Source organism: Lepisosteus oculatus, unplaced genomic scaffold (genome assembly GCF_040954835.1).
Source record: "Lepisosteus oculatus isolate fLepOcu1 unplaced genomic scaffold, fLepOcu1.hap2 HAP2_SCAFFOLD_45, whole genome shotgun sequence".
Lineage (NCBI taxonomy): Eukaryota > Metazoa > Chordata > Actinopteri > Semionotiformes > Lepisosteidae > Lepisosteus > Lepisosteus oculatus.
The window spans coordinates 1158200-1164272 of NW_027167988.1; the positions used below are offsets into that span (position 1 = coordinate 1158200).

Below are 6073 nucleotides of genomic sequence, written 5' to 3' on the forward strand. Positions count from 1 at the left end.
TATGCATTACGCCACTGGCCCATAGAACATGCGCTTGCACTCCACCACAGAGAGCTCTACACTGCTACTAGTAGTACACTTCCCCATCTAAATTTTCACAGCAAGAAACTTGTGTTTCCTACTATTTTTATCAGGTTTAAAATATCATCTCCTTAAAACAGAAAAAAGTGTTGTGTCGTGCTGAAATTCCGATTGATTTTGAATTTCTTCTCTTTTCAGCATGGAGTAAACCTTTGCTTTATCCTTTGCAGCCTAAGCATGCTGACGCAGCTACCTTTCTCTTAACACGCCTCAATCATTATGCACCAAAACGATCAGCAGAATAAGTCGCCTTTGTGGTGATGTCACTCCTCTGCTTCACAAATGTCCTTAGTGACGGGCCATTTCTTTCTGCCATTTTTCCGGAGCGGTTATTGATTACTCCATCATTTCCCTCTTACTTTCCATCACTAGATTGAAAAAAAAAACAGAAACAGGCTGACAGGACGACAATCAAATTGCAAAAACTCATCAAAGCACTCGATAGAGTATTTGAATCCACAAGTAGCTACGAGCAACTTTGTCCTGGCTTGCATGAAAGTCGGAAAATGTCAAAAAGAAAAAGATGGTGGCTTTTTCATATTCGTTCTTTTATTTTTAGTTCGTTGCTTCTTCTGTCCATTGTCCTCCTGCCTGGCTCTTGACCTGTTTGAACGCACACAGTAGACTTTCATGCAGGGGATTTGTCCTGAGCCTCTGTGAAAGACCCACCCACCCCCATAAATAACTGCTCTAGAAACACATGAATGCAAAACTAAACCACAGCTTAAAGAGGAGCTTGTCATGACCGCCAGGCAGTTAAGACCAACTCTTAAGCGATCTAATCAGCACCAGCAGTGGGTGATTATTAACAAACGCCGCCGCACGAGTTAACCCACCTGCACACACTCCACCGTGCGGTACACAGTGCTATTTTTACCATCTTTACCTGCTTCCCGCTGGTATTGAGTCTACTCCTTGAGAGCTCTACCTGGCGTTTTTTCCATTACCTCGTTTATTCTGGATATTGGACTCCCCTTCTGCCTTTTCGACTTTAGACCTCGCCTCTCACCTCGGACTGTTTGCCACCAGTGTTCTCCCTGGATTACGACTTACCTTACGCCTCTTGACCACGAAACAAAGCAAAGCAGAGCAAAACAAAACGAACAAACGAAAACCCTCACGTCCCGCACTTGCATATAACGCCGTTACGTGCCCAAGCGGTATTGTACGTCATCCTAGCACTGCACCCCGGGGCGTATGGTATATGGGAACGAGCACATGCCACGAATCGTCTCGAATCACTCCCTACAGCTGTAAGGCACCTTGAAGCGTGCGCCCCCAACATACTTCTTTGCGCATCTGTGAAAGGTAAACTCTTGAGCAAACTCTGAACCAGCTCTAAGGAAACTAATCCGATTAGACGTTACTTTGACTCATCCTTTAAGGGACCCTTGTTAATTGGAGAATCCAATGATTTCGAATGAATTCTGTATGCGTTAAAAGACAGCTATACACAGAAAACATGCAGGACACTTCTCATGATGTTTCCCGAGCCGAAACACAGTGCATTTTTCCAAGCCATCTGACAAAGCCCGCCCACTGAAAACTGCAGCAGATCGTGTAAAGACGTTCAACTTTGTAACTACTGCACGCACGCACAGGAAGCAGAATAAATTCCTCTTTTCAAACTGTCAAAGGTTTGCTTTGCGAACACTGCAGGACATCGCACAATCGCTTTTGAACGGGGACAAACGATTTCTTATGGGGCGCAGTAAGTACAGACGTTTAAAAAGCTCCACTCATGCCGACGATGCAGCATGAAGAAGCGCAACCTAACGTTTGCATTCCTAGCAAATTCCTTTTATTTTTTTATAAATAAAGACAGTCTTGTTTAACAAACAACACACACAACATTTTACATTGTCAATTCAGTTCAAATCAATGTATTTCTATATAGCGCCTTTCACAACAAGGGCTTCCCAAGGCACTTAACAATGCAAGTTGTTAAGAGCCTTGTGTCTAATATGCCGCCTAGGTAACGTGCTGTCTCTTTGAGGCAAATGTTTAAATCCTCTGAGTTAAGTGCTGAAGTTATAGTAGTCCTATCAGTATTGTTGCCTCCGATCAACAGATCCTCAGTTTTCTCAGAGTTGAGTAACAAAACGTTTTCACACATCCAAGTATTTCCTTCATTAATGCATTTAACTAAAGTGATAATAGAAGAGTTGTCGTTTGGTGTAAACAAAATGTTTATTTGAGTGTCATCAGCATATGAATGAAAGTTCATATTATTTTTTCGGATTATCCTACCTAGCAGCAGCATGTAGAGAGAGAGAGCAATATTGGTCCCGGCACTGATCCCTCTGGTACCCCAAATTGAACTGGTGACGTTGATGAAGCAGTACAATTATTAGATATTTGAACATAATGAAAACGATGAGTTAAATGTGAAGTAAACCACTTAAGGACGGTTCCAAATAAGCCAACCTCAAACTCAAGCCTGTGTAACAAAACAGAGAGGTCAACCGTGTCAAAGGCAGCTCTAAGATCTAGAAGCACAAGCACTGTTGCATTCCCCGCATCAGTAGCTAAGAGAATATCATTTACGACTCTTGTTAATGCAGTTTCAGAAAGCAGACTGAAATTTCTCAAGTATATTATTTGAATCCAGATACGATTGACGTTGGGCAACAACTATTCTCTCAAGACTTTTAGATTGAAATGGGACCTTTGAGAAAGGCCTGTAGTTGTTAAGAACTTGTGGATCCAAATTTGACTTCTTAAGGAGCGGTCTAACAACCGCTACCTTAAATTGATCAGGTACAACGCCTGATGCAAGCGATGCATTCATCATACTAATTATAGGTCCTGCCAGTCCTTCGAGGGAATCTTTGACTAGCTGAGTGGGGATGGGATCTAGCGAACAGGTGGTTGACTTTGTCTTACGTCTGTGTTCATGAGTCCACCATAAGAAGAAATCTGAACAGGAGTGGTGATCATGCGAGGTCACCATGGAGGAAACCACTGCTCTCCCCCCCAAAAAAACCACCACTGCCCCTTTCAAGTTTGTTAAAGACCACATGGATGTTCCACAGCAACTCCTGGAACAATGTTCTGTGGACAGACGTGACAAAAGTTGAACTTGTTGGTAAATGTGCACAGCGTTATGTTTGGAGATAACAAAACACTGCACACCAACTCCAAAACCTCATCCCACCTGGGAAGCATGGCGGAGGCTGTACAGCTTGCAATCATCGAGGGACCGATGAATTCCAAGATGTATCAGGAAATTCTACAGCAGAATGTCAGGGTGTCTGCCTGTGATCTAAAACTCGAAAGACGCTGGGTCATGCAGCATGACAAAAACAAAGGAGTACATCAACAACAGAGTGGCTGAAACAGAAGAAATTCCGTATTTTGGGATGGCCAAGTAAGAGTCCTGACCCCAATCCCATTGAAGTGCTGTGGCATGATCTGAAGCAGGCCGTTCAGCGCAAGACATCCCAAAAATATACATGAACTGAAACAGTTTTGCATAGAGGAATAGGCCAAAATACCTCCTAACCGCTGCTCAGGTCTGACCAGCCGCTACAGAAAGTGGGGGTTGAGGTTTTTGTCATAAAGGAGGTTCCACTAGCTCCTTAATATAAGGGTTCACGTACTTTTTCCATCAATGACCTTGATTGTTTAAACCATTTGGTCAATAAAGAAACAGCAATGTCAAATGTTGGGCGTGTGTTGTTTGTTAAATCAGACTCTCTTTATTAATTATTATGACTTAGATAAAGATAAGATCACATGTTAGGAGCCATTCATGCAGAAATCCACATCATTCCGAAGGGCTGTTTACAAAATTATTTCTCCCAACTGTATGTGAGAGAAAAGCAGAGACGCTCACTGAGTAAGGTGGGGTTGTAGCTTTGCAAATCACAAGGACATTTGTACACTCAAAATGGGACAGGAGCACCCCAGATGGGACTCGAACCCACAATCCCTGGCTTAGGAGGCCAGTGTCTTAGCCATTAGGCCACTGGGGCACACTGGGTGGGGTCGATCACGCTGATGAAGAGCCAGTTTAGTTTTCCTTTGCTTTTTCAAAGGGATCCCCAAAATTAGGGAAGTTAGGCAGCAGAAGGTTTACTGTGACCTGAGAAGGACCGGCATCCAATCACGGTGATACACACACACACGCTCTCACTCATCTGAGCTACACAGCTACCAAGATGATCTCAGGTGTGCCGAGCTGGTACGGAACATATTGAACTGATCGACAGCGAATTGTCTCTCAAACAGGCTTTTCAGCTCTGAGCTCCCTGACTGACAGTGATCAGCTACAGATGCAGCCATTCAAAGTGAGCGGTACAGACACGTACCGCAGGTAAGATGACACGGGGTACCGCGGTGCGTGATTGGTTGACCGACAGGGGCACTCGTGGTCCGTTGGTCTGTCGTAGAAAGACTTACTGTAAACGTCTTTACTGTGCCCGTTGTAGATATTGAATTTTACCACTGAAGGGAAATCTTAGTAGCTGAGCATAAAAAGAATAGGAGCATACTGTAACGCGTGTGAAGGCCATAAACGATATTAATTTTGGAACATAAACATACAGTATATAGCTGGTCTTGGTACTTTAAAGAAAAAAATACACACCAGTATTCCATTTCTCCCTAAACATTGTAAGCTTCGAAGTCTTTAACTAACGTGATACCGGAGTCAACAAGCATACTTTTAGAATTTGATTAAAAGGGAATATAATACGGAATCGCGTATCTAAAGAATTTAATAACGGTATGATTATATCCGTGTACTGCGACAGGGCTGTGTAGGGCTGTGTAGGGCTGTTTCGCCTGCCTGTTCATGTGAGCTGTCTTGTAGCCGACTGGTCTAGGTGCATGACTACCAACTGTCAGGTTGTGTGTTCAAATCCAGCTGGTGCTGGACTTTTCTTTTAACAAACATTTCTTCGAAAAAATAGGTAAGCGATATTATGGACAATCAATTGACTTTTATATTTCAAAATATCGCAACATGATCGATATTTGCGATATTTTGAACATATCTTCCCTTCTGACAGCGGTTCCTGCTTCTAGTGTGTGTGTGTGCAACAGAGTAAATTTTTATAGAGAAATGGAGGCTGGACAGTATGCGTTACAATATAAACATTTATATTGATTTAAATCGTGTTGTGATTTAAATCGCAAACGCGTGTTTAATTATGTGTTTTTTAATCATAATCAGGCTAATGCATTTCTACATTTTCTGTATGAACCAGCTTAGAGGTTCATACAGAAAGACAGCTTGTGTTTAAATTGAGTGTAAGGTAATTTATGCTTCTAAAGTCATGGTCAGCATTTATTATTGTACTGTGCTGTAAACTTTTTCTGTGCCTAGTCACATTATTTTATAGCGTTTTTATTGCGTTATTAAATCCGGTGGCGCTGTGTATTAGTTTCCTGACTCCCATTATTTAAACTGCGACACTGATCATTCATCTCTAAATAAACTTTATTTTATATAGCGTTTTAAGCGAATAGGTAATTAGATTGATCATAAACCTAATCGCTTTTTCTACATAAACACAGCGTGATTGCTCTCTGAAAATGCTTTTCCTTAAAGCGATTCTATTGAGGGAGTAGCCCAGCTACCACTTAACACTGTACTTCCTACTTTGAATACCTGTGAGACCGGTTTAATTCGTCACAGCCAGCACTCCGGGAGTTCATATTGCTTGACTAATTTTAAAAACTAAGTTATAAATGCAAACGCTTCCTCGGTGCGCTGCTCTGGTACGCCGGGTCTTACACAGTGCCTGTCAGCAGTAAGCGTTACAATATACATACCCAAAACTGCTTGTACCCATCTGTCATGCAAATAAAACACCTTGAATTGAATTGAGGGAGGGAGGGGGGTAGTGGGACAGATATACTGTAGACAGACTCAAGGCAAATAAGATACTTATGGGTACGCAGGCATTCACGACAGCAACATACGAAACGTTTGCACGTACTGTATAGTTAAGTTATTACTTGGTTTTCAAAGTGCAACGAAATA

General features: G+C 42.2%; 1 non-coding gene across 1 annotated transcript; it reads right to left on the reverse strand.

The window, feature by feature from the left end:
* Positions 1-3985: 3985 nt before the first annotated feature.
* trnar-ccu (transfer RNA arginine (anticodon CCU)) lies at positions 3986-4058 on the reverse strand. Its single transcript has one exon. It is a non-coding gene; the product is annotated as a tRNA-Arg (tRNA).
* Between the last annotated feature and the right edge of the window lie 2015 nt (positions 4059-6073).